At 50.9% G+C, this 16,103-nt stretch overlaps 1 protein-coding gene and 1 long non-coding RNA gene across 10 annotated transcripts in view; one reads left to right on the top strand and one right to left on the bottom strand.

Annotated features, from left to right (window-relative positions):
* The window catches only part of SMARCA2 (SWI/SNF related, matrix associated, actin dependent regulator of chromatin, subfamily a, member 2), a 179,600-nt gene extending 167,529 nt beyond the window's left edge, over positions 1-12,071 (bottom strand). The window contains exons 1-2 of one of the 9 annotated variants that reach the window (XM_046023945.1): positions 9,533-9,804; positions 4,268-4,345 (exon numbers count right to left, since the gene is read on the bottom strand). The gene's annotated coding sequence lies outside the window, so the exon portion shown is untranslated. The other 8 variants (XM_046023940.1, XM_046023944.1, XM_046023941.1 and 5 more) reach the window with 8 other exon arrangements.
* Positions 10,694-14,362, top strand: LOC123953567. Its single transcript, XR_006820886.1, has 3 exons — positions 10,694-11,019; positions 13,072-13,205; positions 14,050-14,362. It is a non-coding gene; the product is annotated as an uncharacterized LOC123953567 (long non-coding RNA).
* Positions 14,363-16,103: the final 1,741 nt, after the last annotated feature.

Raw genomic sequence — 16,103 nt, 5'->3', positions numbered from 1 at the left:
AAGAGCTGAATGGAGGCCCACGAATAACAAGGGCAAACTATGAATAGTATCCGTTATTTGATAAATAAAAAATTAGAGAGTAATCCGTGCCGGAGCTATGTTCACATAAAGAAATCTAGGAAGGGGAGGCAAGAATTTAGGCCATTCTGATGAATGAATTCGAGCTAAAATGGGAAGCAATGAAAGGCTACGTTGGAGGGATTATAACACAGTGTTTTGCTGATACAAGATGGGACTCAGAACCCAGCTGAAGTGGTTTCTAAAACAACAGGGAAGCTTCAAGGGTGAATTATAGCCTTGAATTCACTAGAGAGCCAAATGTTATTATTTATTCTTTGTGATTAACAAAGCAGGCAGAAGTAACTTTTTTTACTTTTTTTTTTTTTTTTTTTGCATGCCACCCCCTCATACACAGGCTCGTTCAGTCGGCGTCCTAAATTTAGGGAGCTGACGTCAACTCGGAGGTACTACAAGTTATAATGTTCTTTCATGTATATGAGCAAACTAATACACCCCTTTATTTTTCAGTGAATAAAAGGAAATTGCTTACTTCCTGTTATGGTTTACCTTGAAATGGGCTTCAATAGCTATTCCGGTAACCCACCAGCGGTCTGAACAATGAAGATGCCAATACTGAGCCGGGCAGTCGCCACTGGCCACATTTTCTGTTTTAACGTACATTGTCCCTTAATCCTGCCTCGTGCCTATGGGGCCGCTTCCTTGGGAGAGTCTAGCCGAATGCTGCGATTACTTGTATACTGTCCCATACGAATGCTCCTCGTTTTTGTGTTAAAGGCAACTCCTAAGAAGGTTCTTAAAGGGGAAAAGAGACGAGAGGGGGGAATGGAAAAGTACTGGATGCCTCCAGGGACTGTGGACACAGCAATGTGTTGTGGAGGAAACTCCTTAGCAGAGAAGCGTCCGGTGCCTGGGCCGACCGCGCAGGTCTGCGAAGAAAGGCGCTCAGAGAGGCCTGGAAGTGTAACTGAGGAGGAGCCTTGCCCCGGCTCCTGCAGGCAGGAATCTGGAGGATCCTCCAAATCGGGAATGGGACACTCAGGCTGCTCTCATCGCGTCCAGAGACGCGGGTTCTGTCTGGTCTTCCCGTCCCGGGACCACCACCCACCCTGGGGTCCGGGGCACCGGTGCTTTTCATCTATAGAGTCTTCTTGGTTCTTCTGGGCTTGAGCATCTCAAGGCTTCCCCCATCTGCGCACCCAGGACTCCAAGCATCTCGAGGACGGGCTCCAGTCCTGCATACGGTGGCGTTCGCGGGGCAGAATCTGGGCTGTCCTGGGGTTCACGCCCCGCCACCAGCACCCAGGTAGACTGACGAGGGATGACTCTCAAGGAGGAGGTCACAGCCCTGGCCTCTTGGCCCTCGCTCTTTATTTCTGCTGGGAGCTTCATCGCGGGTGTGAGGACACAACCAGCCTTTCCCCCTGCGGAGAGCAACTCGGCCGCTGTGAATTACAGAGCAGCTCAGCTCTCGAGCAGGGGCGCGGGGCACCGCTAAGTTGCTGTGGTTCAGGTGTCAAGTCCAGTGTTGGCCAACTCAGCTTCTCCTTCACCGACCACCCGAGTGTCCCTAGGAATCAGACCCTTTCCTTCTTCCTTCAAAGCAGGAATGACAGCATGCAGACAGGCAGTGACAGGGGTGGACACAGCAGGGACTGGGAGCGGACAGCTCAGATCACCAGGACGGGGGAGGAGCCCAAGTCTCTGCACAAGGTAACACTCAAAATCTGAGTTTCCTTTGGGTTGGGAGGTACAATGGGGAGAGTCACACACTGTCACAGATGAGCGCAGCCTGTCCCACAGTTACGTGGCTGACAGAAGGAAGGCAATGTGTCTGGGGTGGGGAGGGCAAGAGCATAAAGCACAGCAATCCCCCCCCCCCACCACAACCATGCACTGCACTGTGAGTCCCCGTCCTCCCCTAATGCACTTCCCAAGGGCTGGCCGCCGTGTTCCTGGCCAAGACATTTTCAGCAGTACACCCTGTCTTTTTCTGCGTCCGGATCCTGCCTTTACAACTGGGGAGTGTGTGTTTTTAAAAATAAAAGTCGTTGGAGCTTTCCACAGCTGCAACTTCCCCAGATGCCCTCCCTCCTTCCTTCTCTCCTGAGCTGAACAAGCCCCAGCACACCCATCAGCATATGAAATAGGAGTTCAACTTCCTGGAACATGGAGGGTCGCCAGCCTGACCATGACGACAGCGACCAAACATACACCTTTTCCTGTCCTACTGTGATCAGCCGAAATACTACTGGCCCCGCCCTTGCTGTCATATTTAAACATGCCCCCAGGGGCGTCACAGTCATTGGAGCAACCTGAGTTGAGGTCACCTGCTGTCACATCCCCCTGTAAAAGGTGAGGGCAGGAAGTGAGAAAGGGACCACGCAGCTGGCTCAGAGTCACATCTGTCAGCGAACTCTGCATCTCCTGCCCCAGCCCCGTGCTGAGCCCCTGCACCCCTGGGGCAGGCGGGAGCCCCATACGTGCAGGAACCAGGAACGCAAAGAGAAGGGCAGAGGAGTCCCCAGACGGCACTAATGGGAGGGAGATCCTGCCAGGCTGAGGATCTGGCTGTGATACCAGATCAACCTATGAAGGGACAGAGAAGTGACCAGAAGCCCAGGAGAGCGTAGGAGGTGGACGCAAGGGCATGCGTGAAGGTCGCTGAAGTCTAATCAGACGTCCAGAGGGTCCATTCTGCTTGTCCATTCCCAGCTGTCCTGAATCTCCACTGCCCACAAGGCAGGTAGGAGGCACCAAAAGGCCCCGAGGGCTTACCCCGAGGCTCCGCCAGTCTGATAGGGAAAGGGACTTTTCCATAAATAGCAGGGGCCCAGATGGAAGCTCCTGCAAGACGAGAAGGCAAAGAGCTAAGGACGGACAGGAGAGACTGCCTGCACCCTGCAGGGTGGAGGGAGGCAGAGGGAATACCGGCAGGCTTCCTGGAGAAGGTGGCCTTTCAGCTAGGCCTCCGAGGAAAAAACATAAACCAACCAATCAACCAAATAAATAGATGTATGTCTCCCAGACACTTTCGTTTTCTAGGCACAGAAAGGGTTTTGTGGGGAGACAGGACACCCCGACTCGACAGCAACTCTTCGATAACTCATGCGAGGAAGCAGGGGCAGATCCCGGCTTTCCTGCATGTCTTCCTCGCTGCCGGACTTACACAAAGACTGGGGTCCGGGTCAAAGGTGGCACATTCGCAATAAAAACGAGGCCCCCCTCGCATCCCCGGAACAGCTCCGTCCTTTTAAAGTTCTCTGGCTGTTGCGGGAGAAGTGCAAAGGCTCAGGAGATGGTTAAGATAAAGGTCTTTTTATGTCTGTTTGCGGATTCAGAACGTCTTCTGACCTGAAGCGCTTCTCGCTTTCTGTGCAGCTCTCTATAAAGGAATTGATAATTCTCCTACAAGAAGTAGCAACATCTCTCCAACGGGAACAGAAGCACTGCTATTCTTAATGGGGGAGTGGGGCGTGGGCAAGAACAGCAGTGAAGATAAAGGAAATAAATCCACCAGAAGTTTCTTTTTCAGAGACCAAGGTTGCCTGGATAGACAGTGAAACATCCCCAAAAGGCCTCCCCCTCCTCCGTCTGGGCCGTGCAACTTGAAACAGTACCCACTGTGATTTGTGCCATCGGGAAAAACCGGTGAAGTTCAACGTGACATGTCATTGGACCCCAAACTCTAGAAAAGCCGAGAAAACATTTTCCTCCTAGTGCTTCCTGTCAGTTTCTCATTCAAAGTCAAGTAGGTTTTAAACAGAGGTAGGATTTGGGGGCCTGGGTGGCTCAGTCTGTTAAGCACCTGCCCTCGGCTCAGGTCAGGATCCCACCAGGGATCAAGTCCCACATCAGGCTTCCTGCTCACTGGGAAGCCTGTTTCTCCTTCTCTGTCTGTACCCCCAACCTCCTTGTGCCCTTTCTCTCTGTCTCAAATAAATAAATAAAATCAAAACAATAAAAATAAAAAGGGGGTGGATTCAAAAACGGTACTCGGTCCAGCTTCTGTGAACTTTTCTGTCAAACAGTCAAGGAAACAAACAGCATTAGGGGCTGCCCTCCCTTTAAATAACCCGGCCTGGGACTGTCCTTGCCCGGAGTCAGACCTGGCCAAGGCTCAGGGGAAGCGCTGTGTGGGACAAAAGAGAACACAAACTTTGCAACAGCTAATTCCTGCCCTGCCCTCCCCTGGGGATACTCAGGGACCTGGCACTTAACACCATCACCCTTCAAGACGGTGGCCTACCTGTGTCACAATCCCAGGACCTCCTCCACGAGGAGAGCCGACCTTTCCCCCGAGGAAAAAGGCTTCAGAGGACGGTGCCTATGAGCAAACCCAAAATACCAGAAAAAGTCCCTCAGCAAAACAACACTAGGGCAGAGCATCCTTCTAACACAGGACTCATGACCTTTGGTAGTTATAAAGGTTATCACCGACTGCCATCACTTCCAACATTTAGTTGAACCCAAACTGCTAGGCAACTGGCCAAAACCAAACCACGCCAACCAAACCGACAAAAGCTTGCTTCAGAGCACGCCCCCCGACATGTACTGTCCTGTGTCCATTTACATGTACAACCCTCCTTCCTCGGTTCTGTGAGGTCCCTCTGCAAGGCAGCCTCGTTTGGGTTGCTGGTAAGAAATGATGGTAACCACCTCTGTCCGCTAAGATAACTGCATTTACACATTAAACCTAAACATATGAGTCTGAAATGCCTATTTCAAAAATTCCTCTGGCCGAGAAGGTGAGCTATGACTTCGCAGTAAAGCTTGACCCTTCTTTGCTGAACGAATCTCAGGGACAGGACGGACGGGTTTTGATATGCCCCACTTGTCTGGGCTTTCACAGCAGCCACAAAAATTCAAGCAGGAACCCTTCAAGTTCACTGCAATTAAAATGGATAATGGCCATTTACTGCTAACATGCCCTTTAAAAGAAATCACCACCATAGCTCATTGGAGCTCTTCAAGTTTCGAGTTCTTCATCTACAAACTAGGCAAAACAGTCGTCGGCTACAACCATGATTCTGACATGAATCAAGTAAAATATCACATTTGAAGACATCTTCTGAGCTCTGCTGTAAAAATGTACATTACCGGGACACCCTTTCAATGGTTTCGACACCCACCCCGGCCTCGAATCCACAGGGCCATCTAAACTATTTTTGCTCATGAATTCCCTCGTTCAAAACTTCTGAGACAAGCCTCCAGTAAGCACCGGATAAAATATTCACGCGACAGTCCGGATATCAAATCTTTCTACCACATCCAACACTGTCTTCCGCAAATTCTCCCCAACACGAACCTTCTCCCTGAGCCATCAGGTCAAATGTCTTCTCACGGATTCTTCAGACTGGTCCCTGTAATCTCTGGATTTTCTTCTGATGATCAGTACCCCCATGTGCCCCACCCCTGCCCACAAGGCTATCCCACGGGCCTGCGACAGCTCCCCCTGACCTCTCCCTGCATCATGAGGCCTGCGCGGTTCATCATATGCTCAGATATACTCTTTAAGACACAACTGCAGATTTAATTGTAGATTTATATCTCAGTTGTAGATTGTGTACTTTTCACGGAGATATGGGCTTTGCTTAATAGCATTTTAGCGCATGTATGAATACGACACAGCGGCAATGGCCCGGGTCGCTGCAGACCCTACGAAGGGCAACACGCGCCCGCTCCAAAAGCAGTGCGGGGAAGAGGGGAGAGGGCTTCCCTCCTGAACTTGCAAGTTCAGTGACTTATCTTCCAGTGGGACCGTAACAATTGGAATACGCAACATCAAGTGGGTGAAGAAATACGTAATCATCCTCAATAAGGAAAACACAAACACAAACCAACAGACAATTTCCCTGCGGTTACTATTAACCTACAAAACAATACATCCCGATATTTTTTGTTCGGATATGAGTTTTCTATTTTTAAGTAATTTAAATTTCCAGATCCTGAATTCAGCTTTTTAAAAAAGGGGGGGGAGGGGGAATAAGAATTATATTTAACGGTTTTTAAACTTCATACTTATTTCAACTCCTAGGGGTTCCGCTGGACAATTCACGAAAGGGTCAGCCCATATTTGGAGGAGATCAGCTCCTAAAAAGTTTCTAAAACATCAATGCTCGCAACGCTGTAGATAATGTCTTGGTGTAAGACCGATGCTTGGGTTGATGCTTACGTCCCTGAAAATACTAGAGAAAGCTGTGATTTTTAAAGCTTTTACATGATACAGGCATATAGCCTGATTATAACTGTGTGAATGTTCTGAAAGTCTTACATAACGAAGAAAGCATCACAATTCACAGCTTCAGTTACATAATAATGTGTTATAAATCCAGACGCCCAGAAGGGCACCACTTACGTCAATATTTCAGCCAAAATCCTGTATTCCGTATCTAAACCATCATTCCAAATGAGTAAATTAGTAAGTTATTCACTCATAATTAAAATCAAAAGATGCCTCTATCCAACTTCGTAAAGACCCAGCTAGGTGGTTTCTGAATTTCATCAGCTCTACGATATGTTTTGCTGAGGTATGATTATTCAAGCATCTTTGACTGCATCTTTAGAACCTGTAATACTGACCGTCTCTAACGTATCTTGAATACTTCCAGAGAAAAGTACTACATTCACATGAGAAAAAAAAAAAAGTCATAATAAATAGCAATGAGGTGTAAAGTTTTGTAAACCCAAGTTGCAAGATCCCATTTAACTTGCTGATAAATAACCTCAAAATACATATGCTGTCTTTCATAATGATTGCGGCAGCACTGAGTTTTAGACTTCTGTATTCTCTGGTAAATCATGACTTCCTATGCAGAAAAAATAAACACCTCAGGCCTTCCTAAGTACTCTACCAAACAGTTTTACTGCTATCCCTATTTTCTGCTCCCAACTACTTACGGAATGACCCGAGACTTTTTCAAATGGCTAGAGATTACAGTCCCCCCATGCAAACTCTTCCCAAGATGACAGAGAAGTCAGCATCCTCTGTAGGTCTGAAACGATCTACAGAACACATTTAAGGACAAGGAGTGATTCGGTAGACCACTCTTTCCCACAAGAAAGTGACGAGAGAAAAATCCGAAGTAGCTCCCAAATATGGCTTTCCCATTAGGGAAATTTTCTCATCTGTTCACCAGAAACACTGCAGAAGAGAAAAGTGACTCATTTATAGGGAGTTCCTCAAGTCCATTCATGTTAAGCAACAAACTGTCCGTGGCTCCCCTGAAAATCAGCTTGACCCCAAACAGTGGGAATCAAAACTTGGGCTGGTTGAAATCAGGTCCTATCCACACTCGCTCACAAGGCCAGCGCTGGCAAACCCTGCCCGGCATTATATTTGTGATAATTCAGTTCTCGCGGCAGCGTGTCAAGATGTCACCAATCATGATTTATTATTTCTCTGGAGTATCAGAAAGCTGCTGACCTAGGGCAGTTTGACAAACAAAGACCTTGTTTACGAAGGAAGACTTCTAAAGGGGGAAAGAAAAAAAGAGAAAAAGAAAAACGCCAGGAAAACACTGGAGGACGCCACCACTTGTATAGCTTATGAAAGTTTTCTCTTTTCTGATCTTGCTCTAATAAATAAAAAGTCTTTAAAATGAGATGTCAAAATATTACAGTAATATAAGGGGCATCCCGATGGTCTCCTAGAGAGAATGGGATAGGCTTTTACACTGGCCTGTGAATGTCTAATCTTAATCAAAGACAGAAAGTTTTGAATAATTATTTGCCAAAGTGTTACTTTCCAGTTACACTGTCAGAAATAATCCCAGCATTAGCAATAAAATACAAGCAGGGACACTTTTTTTTTTTTTTTTTGGTCAATTCCAAGCCTCAGGTATTGGTCAAAGCACCTTTCAAGAAACTTGACAAGAAATGCTCAAAACCCACTTTAAAACCGAACAAAAGAAAAGATCTAAAGCTCCTTTGAACACACTCTTGCGGTGAATATTTTCTTAAGACGCCACAGTGCAGCTCGTCCCAGAGCTGGGATGTCACTGCTGTCACTCAGAAGAGAAAGGCTGCATTGAAGGAGACACTCCCTCCCTTCTGACCATTCTTCAAGGGTTCTGATACCCCAAACTCCTAATTTATTTTCACAGTCTTCTTTACCCACAAGGCACCTCTGCTTAATGCCTCCAATCAGGTAAATGGATCCTGGTCCCCAGGTTTGGATTTTTTCCTTAGTCCACTGCAATAAATATCTTTGGTACCTAACAGGTTATCTCCAAATCCCTTCTTCCCAGTGGCAAACACTGGAGTCAGGGAGCTTCTAAAAAAAAAAAAAAGTCCAGGAGAATAAAAGCGCAATTAGATCCCTAAAAGAGGGAGTGTGTCAGGATTTGCATAACAATACACCAACTTGGATAAAGACCTGCCACACCTCTGAACACTTCACCAGTGTGCTCGAAGTAGGCTGGATGTCTACCAGGTCTAGTGTGAGGAAACAAGCCTGGGGCAGCGGCCCCCCCAAAAAATCGATGCAAAATATTACCGAAATATCTGACCGTGCACATCCAAGTGTCCATACACACACATGCTATTGGGTATGGCTTTTATTTTAGTCAAGCTCTCAGGGCCTTCTGAGTCTTAGCGGTGAGGCAGACATTCTCTGCTACTCCACACGCCAGCAACAAGCTTTCTGTTCCTACAAGCATTCTGCTCCTAGGAGGACGGCACGACCAGGTGTAAATAAAAAAGTCCTTTGAAATGGGAGTTTAAAATTTAACTCTGCTCTTCATGACGCACAGCACAGATGTTAAAAATAACCGCTCCATGCAGGACATGAACGTGTATCCTTAACGCTTCCCCTAGGCTCTAACATTTCAGGTACTTAGGAATGCAGTCTATCTAATGACCAGGAGACAATGATGACACCTCTCCATAAAATATTAACCCCCGTCGCTTTGCGGTTTCAAAAGCACCAACGTCCACCAGATTGGGGAGGAAGGAAAAAAGGCAAAACCTTGCAAAACTCTCCCAAAAGTTATATAAACAAAGGAGGGGAGAAGCCCAGTGTGGGCTTTGCACCCATGTGCTATTAAAATTACATAACACCCGGCGCAGACATTAGAGAAGGAATGGATTCTGCACAACAGCCCCCTCAACTTCCCTCGACTCCCCAAGCCCGGCTCCTTCTCTTAAAAAATCCAAACGCCTGGCAGGACCAAAGCGACGACTCGGCATATTTATTTTATTGCCAGAGTAAATCCTGCGAGAGTTGCAGGCACGTTTAGGCCCGAAGTTTGAATGTGCAACAGCAGCGACTCCACTCTCCGGACCCGGAGGAGAAAGAACTGACAAGCGACAGCAGCCGGCGAGGCCTTCTTCTTCCCCCTCGCGGGGCTTCCCGCTGGAAAGTTTTCCACGCGATCGATCGGAGGGCGAGGAGCCCGCTTCCCCCGCCTGCCTGACTTTGCAGGAAAGGCGAGCCGGGAGCCCGGAGGGGGCCGGCAGGGAAAGAGCTGGAAAGCTCCGCACTCGGCGGGCGGCGCCGGCGCAGGCTCCTTACCTGGGGGACGCGGAACAAAAAGAGGCGCGGGGCTCGGCGAGCCTGCGGCGGCGGCGCGACCGGCTGTCGGAGCGGGGCTCCCCACCCGAGCCCTAGGCCCGCGCCCGAGCCCGCGGCCCGGCCCCCGCCGCCGCCGCCGCTTCCTCCCTCGCGCGCGTCATGTCACGGCGATCAAACATGTCTGTGTGCGCTTCGCTGCTGTGACTTCCTGATTCTCTGCCGCTCGCGCGCGCACACTCACACTCACAGCCACACGCACACGCCACCCCCACCGGCCCCCGCCACCAAACCTCGCCTGGTCCTCCCGGGGCTCCCGGCGGCTGCCGGCGCCTCTGCTCGCGACGCACGGGCCCCGGCGCGCACAACACACACTCACACTCACGCGCAGACACGCTCGCGCCGGCCCCGAGGGCGCGGAGACGCGAGCGGCGGGAGCTCGCCGCCCCCTCCCACCCCCCTCCCTACTTAGCCGCCCTGCCAAACTTTTTTTTTTTTTTTCCTGCCTGATCCGTGTCCAACTTCCCTCCACCCCCACCCCCCACCCCCAGCAGTCCGGCCTGCCCCGCGCTCACCAGGATCCGCCGCAAGCTGCAACCCAGATAAAAATAATAATGCAATCCAGGCGGCGGAGGCAGGGGCGAGCGCAAAGACGCTGGCAGGCGGCGATCTCCCCGCGTGTACCGGAAACCCGCCGAGTGCCGGGACCAGGGCACTGGGGTCCCCCGGAGCGCGCACTGCTGCGCCCCGCCCCGCGCGGTGCAACTGCGCCCAGGCTGCGAGGCCTGGTGCGGGGCACCCGGAGCACCGGGCTCTGCGTGCGCCCGCAGCCGGAGGGCGCCTAGGGACTGGCACGCCGGACCGGTTATTTGGGGAAGTGCATCGCGACACCTTTGCAGATGGCATGGCCCTGTTTTGCAACGCAAACGGGAGGAGGGAAGACGGCCGGATGGAGGGGGAGAGCAGAGGAAAGGGTAAATCAGGTTGGGATGGGAATAAAGCAAACTCGAAAGCAGGGAGCGAGAAGGAAGGGGTGCGTGTCATCGTTGGGAGGAGGCTCCCACCCGGTCTCCCCGCCTCCCGCCCTCGCCACCTCCTCCCTCCTTCCCCCGCCCCCCCGCAGCCCTTCCCCTTCTCTGGCGAACGCCACCAAGGCTGCCCGGGTGCGCGCGGGTCCTGTTTGTGACAGTCAGGCAGAGAAGATTATCCAGATCATGGCCTCCCGGCCCGCAGCCACGGCGGCTCTCCCGGGCCCCGGCGAGCCCCTAGCACCCGGACGATCGCGGGCGACCCACGCCCGAGGTTCCCGCGGCTCAAGCTGGGGGACGACGCCAAGCAAAAGAAAACAAACCCCGGGAGGGGGAGGGCAGGGTAACTGAGCCCGGCGGGCACCTCCGACCTCTTTCTTTGGGGCCTCCTCCCGCCCTCCCGGCAGTGCGGCCCGGGCCGGACACCCCGAACTTCAACACCCGAGCCCGCGCGGCCACCAGGTACCCGAGGCAGGGACGTCCGCAGAGCCCCGGGCGCAGCGCCCCGGTAACCCCTTTGCCTAAAGGCCTGCGTACCGGTCAGCGTCCTCATCCCCGCCCGAGAGAACCCGCCAAGTGGAGGTGACACCTCCGATCCGGCACGCACCGGCCCCGCGGCGGTGGCTGCCGCCTCTAAGGCGCGCCAGCTCCGGCTTCGCCCGCCGCGATCCGCTGGCGTCTCGGCAACGGGAGCCCTTCAAACAAGTCCCCGGGAAGCGGGCGGCAGCCGCGTTCGTTGGCGCCCCGCCGCCAGCCCGGGCTCCTCGCCCTCCTCTCCCGCTCCCCTTCCAACTCTTCCGGGGAGGACTGCTGGGGTGAACTGTCGCCTTTCCATCCTCCTCCCGGGTCCTCCAGCCTTCCTCCCTCCACCGTCCCCCTCCCCCAGCGTTAAGGGGATGGGGGGGATTGCAACCTGGCCGAGTGTGTGTGTGTGTGTGTGTGTGTGCGCGCGCGCGCGTGTGTGTGTTGCAACCTTGAGTTGGCAGCGCATCGCTGACTGCCTACCTAGGGTCAAGGCTGTGGTTTGTGGGGATTCCCCCCCGCCCCTCGCCTCCCCGAAGTAGTAATTATTACTGTTATTATTAGAACAGCAAGGTTCGGTTGAAACTTTCCCGTTTCTTCCGCGGCCGCCCGGGAGCTGTCGTTAGAGCATTCCACCTGAGGCCCGCGGGGAGGAGGCGGGCTTTTTTGTTGTTGTTGTGGCGGTTGGCCCGCCTGTTTGTTTTGGTCTCCGTGCATGCACAATAAATAATAATTAGGATAATAATGAATAATCCCCGGCGAAGGCGGCGCGGTGCCGGAGGGGTTCGTGCGGCGGCTGCAGCCCGGAGGCCGGAGGGAGGGGAAAGAGGAGAAAGGAGTTGTAAGTTATATTTACCTTGCTCGCGAGGAGTGTGCTGGCTGAATCTCTTCCCTCTCTGAGTCACCCAGAGTACAGAAACAGAGGGAGAGAGGACTAGATTATGAATATGACTTCATTGATGACAGCCATCCCCTCCTCTTCCTAAACTCGGGCTCCGCCCCGCGTCCCACCCTCGCCGCCTCCACGGGCGCCGGAAGACGCGCCGCAGTTGGCCCCGCGCGCCGCTCCTCCCTGCCCGGCCGGGCGCGGGTTGGCGGGACGCGCCTGTCACTCGCCCCGCTCAGCGACTCCGGGAGCTCGGGGGAAGGAGGGGGCGGTGTGCAAGAATGTGGATCGAGACAGCTCTACTGTATGCGTGGATCCGTGTGTGTCTGCAAGGCGCCGGCTCTCGGGCCGTGCTCGTGCCTGGAGCAGGGAAACTGCGCAGGACGCCGAGAGCCCCAAGCCCTGGAGGAGTTGGGCGCCCGTTATCGCTCTCTCCGCCGTCCTCCGGGCCGGGGGCGCTGCCGGGCTCCCCCACCCCGCACCCGGGAGGCTGGGGAAGCGGAGGCGGCATCGGGAGAGCCAGGACAGCCGTAGTAATAGCGCGTAGTAGTTTGGGGGTATGTGGAGAAGGTGCTGGAATGTAACCGTGCCTCCGCCTGCCGGAGCCAGCCTGCAGAGGGAGAAGGAGGGGACAGGCGGAGGGCTCCCGAGGGGCACCAGAGCGCTTGGTGGCACGGTCTTGACCGTGAAAGAAAACACAGGCATCGTCGAGCCGGCTGAAACTTTTTCTCCCCAACCCCCACTCAAGGTTGTAATTATAAATCTGTCCCCTTTCTCCCCGGTAAAAAGGGAGGCGGGCACAAAGAACATTCCTGCCAAATCTGTCTCTTTTCTGGAGGACGGCAAGCTTCCAACTGCCAGTGAGGGGAAAAACAGCTGAGAGGCTGAACGCCTTGTAAATAAATAAGCCCACCCTAACCCCTCTGTTTACTTCGTGGACCAGATAGGGCACTTGAAGCTTCCCTCACCTGTCATCTTCGAAGAAAATATATACGAAATTACGGAAAAACAACCCCGTGGGGGCGGGGCGAGCGGCTTAGGGGACAGCTGAAGCATGGAATCTGCTTTTGATTTAAGAAGGGGAATAAATCTCTTATCCTGTACAGTCCACAGGCTCTCCTCTCCCACCTCGCATTTAAGAGCGATTAAGGCTCCGCACAGTAGATTGCTGGCACTTGGCAGTTGGGCGACCTCTTGTTCCAATTCTCCTTGAAATACAGTTCTTTGGCTGGCGGAATAGGTCAGTGTTTGCTGAGACAATTTTATTTTTAGTTTTATGAAGTGTGAAAGAATGTTAGGAGATTTTAAATCAGGGGCCTATTATTTGACTCAGATTAATGTAAGTGCTTGACTCTTAAAATTAAAACTGTTCCTATATGGTAGTGTTAGGAAAAGAATGATGTATCCCTTATTTTGTAATGTAATGGCTTCAATTAGTCATTCAAAGTGCGCTGTGGCTATTTGGTTGAGGATTTTCCCCCTAGAGTAAAATCCTATTTTAAGACCATTTTGCAGTTGCAGAATTGACTCTTGGAGCGGGCGGGTCTGAAACGCAGTTCTAGGATGCTGGGAACCAGGCCCTGGAGAAGTTGACAAGAAACAAGGCTGCATCGGCTCATGAAATGGCAAAATCTGTTTACGTGGCTGGTCCACTGCGAGGGGAAGCAGAGTTTGCAAGGCCACCGAGTTCAGGAGCCAAGGAGTGTCAATGGCAGCCACCCCGTAGTTTCGAAGGCTTTGTTACTTGCTTGATAACTTCAGCGTTATGCTTTCCCATCTATCCCAAAGTGAACCTCAGGATAACAAAAGAGAACGCATCTAAGAGAAATAGGATAGAGTATGCCCTAAAGGATTGACTGTTAGAACTTGTTTTTCTGCCTGAGGATAAGCCAGGATAACTTTTACCCAGGAAACAAACATCGAGAAACCTTGAAATTAGCAATGTAGTAAAAGTATAACTTCTAACTGCCTCCTAAACCGCAACTAATAATATAGCCAGATAATCTAGTTGTCAGTAAGAGGGCCCTCACCTAATGGCAATGCTTATTACATTAGCTAATAATAGGTTCTAATTTTTTTTTCAGGCCCAATTTGTTTCTCTGGCACACCAACCTCACACTTATCCTTCCTTGTGCACAAGTACCTTTGATCCCTTTAGGATTCCATCTTCACCGGCCACGCCACATTTCCAAGAGAGAACAGTCGTCTTCGTAAGACGCTGGAGGAAGAGACTGGCTATTCCTCCCGGCTTTCTGTCAGAGGGCGAATGGAGAAGAAAACGCTCGCTTTGCTACATGTATATATTCCTCGGCTCATATAAAATTTTGATGCAGTGCTTGGAAGGACTGGTATCAATGCATTCTATACTCAACTATGGGAACTGAAAAATAAAATCTGTCTCTGGAAGCAGAGCTTAAATACAGATACTGCGTCTCCTTTTCCCTTCGTATTGGTCTAAGAAAGCACCACTTTCTCCCTTCAGGTCTTCCCTTGGAAGAATCGTCTTGTTTATGGCATGCGCTGCAGCAAGTAGAAATGTTAGAAAGTAAGGCCTACATTCAGGAGAAATGAAAAGGCAGTCACTCAGTACGGGTGCGGGGGAAGCTTGTGGAACACGGAGCAGAAGCTTCATCTCTAAGGTAAAAGCAACATGTAACAACTGATGTTAAGGAGGAAAATGATGGGGTTCTTTTGTCTCGCAGAAGATCCACACAAAAGCCAATATGGTTGCAGGCTAAAAGGACCCCAAGAGGTTACGCAGGTTGCTGTGTGCACATGAAGCTTTTCCTTTTGGACTCTGATGAGTCGTGATGTGTTCTCTGAACTTGCTTTTCTCTTTCTGGTTTGGCATCAAGAGACGGAAGTCGCTCTTTCATGTCTCTATGGCTACTTTCACTTGTTATGTAAGTCGGCTGTGGTTGATGTTCTGTTTAGAGTGGATGTTGGGTTTGAAAATTGGGATCTGGCCATAACATCCTCATAGAGAACAATTCCTCATACAACGTTTGGGAGCTTGTAATCCCACCAGGCAAACTGGTAATGGCCGGCTGAAGTGTTGCCTGGCTTCCGACAGGAACAAGTCAGATACTTGGGGAATGAATACTTCTACAGTCATGGAGCCTAAACTTGTTCAGGCTCTTGGACAAAAGTGAATTAGCCAACATTCACTTTAGTGATGAGTTTAGAATTAGCAAGTAAATTGACTACAGAGGTAAAAGCTCTTCTTTCTCCTTTTTCCCAACCAACAGTCTCAAGAGATTTTGTTTCGTCAGTCATTCCTCCAAAATATCCACCCCGTTCTCGGTGATGGTGTCACCCTCTCACTTCAGAGCCTTTGTCTATTTCCAATCCATTCTGTGATAAATTTCAGTCATAGCATGTCATCCAAGGCTGAGCACGGACGGATTTCTGCCAGTCTCGTTGACTTCCTCAAACCCCTCGGCACCAGAAACCTGGTTTACTGGCAGGTTCCTAAGGGGCCATACTGGATATACCTCCCTCCGACCAAAATGCAGATTCCCAGTCATATCCTCCAAGACTCAGCTATGGCCAGCATCCTTCCAGTGGTCCTCCTTGCCCTCCCCAGGCAAAGGAAGCTGCTTAGCCTACTCTGCTCCCATAGCAACCAGTGTGTACCTCCATTATAGCTCTTATCACTTTGATGTGATTATTCGTTTGGTTTCCTCCACTAGATGGTTAGTGCCTGGAGGGCCTAGAGCAAGTTCAATTCATCTTCGAAACCTCAGCACTTAGCCAGGCGTCCAGTACACTGTATGTTGTTTAAAAACCAAACAAAAACACCAAAAAGCAAACAACCCCCCCATATTAAAATTATCTGATAGGATCTAAGGGTTCTTCCCAGTTAGTAATTTTCATGCTAATGAACAGGATTACTAAGTGTTCAGAATCCCCTGTTTTCCAAGCTGAAAAGGCTAATAGGCTTTTGTTTGGTTTGTTCTGTTTTGTCTGGGGGTGGGGATGTGAGGTCGGAGGTGAAAAACTACAGTTCTCGAAGTCATATAGAGAGCACTGAGAGGAGGTTTTGTGTGGATTTTAAATTAGGCGAGGGGCAACATGAGTACACTTAGCAACCGTGTGATAGAGTAGTTATCATTATAATAGTATCTCCTTTTATTCC

The sequence above is a fragment of the Meles meles genome, chromosome 11 (assembly GCF_922984935.1).
Source record: "Meles meles chromosome 11, mMelMel3.1 paternal haplotype, whole genome shotgun sequence".
Lineage (NCBI taxonomy): Eukaryota > Metazoa > Chordata > Mammalia > Carnivora > Mustelidae > Meles > Meles meles.
This window is presented reverse-complemented; position numbering and strand designations above follow the sequence as displayed.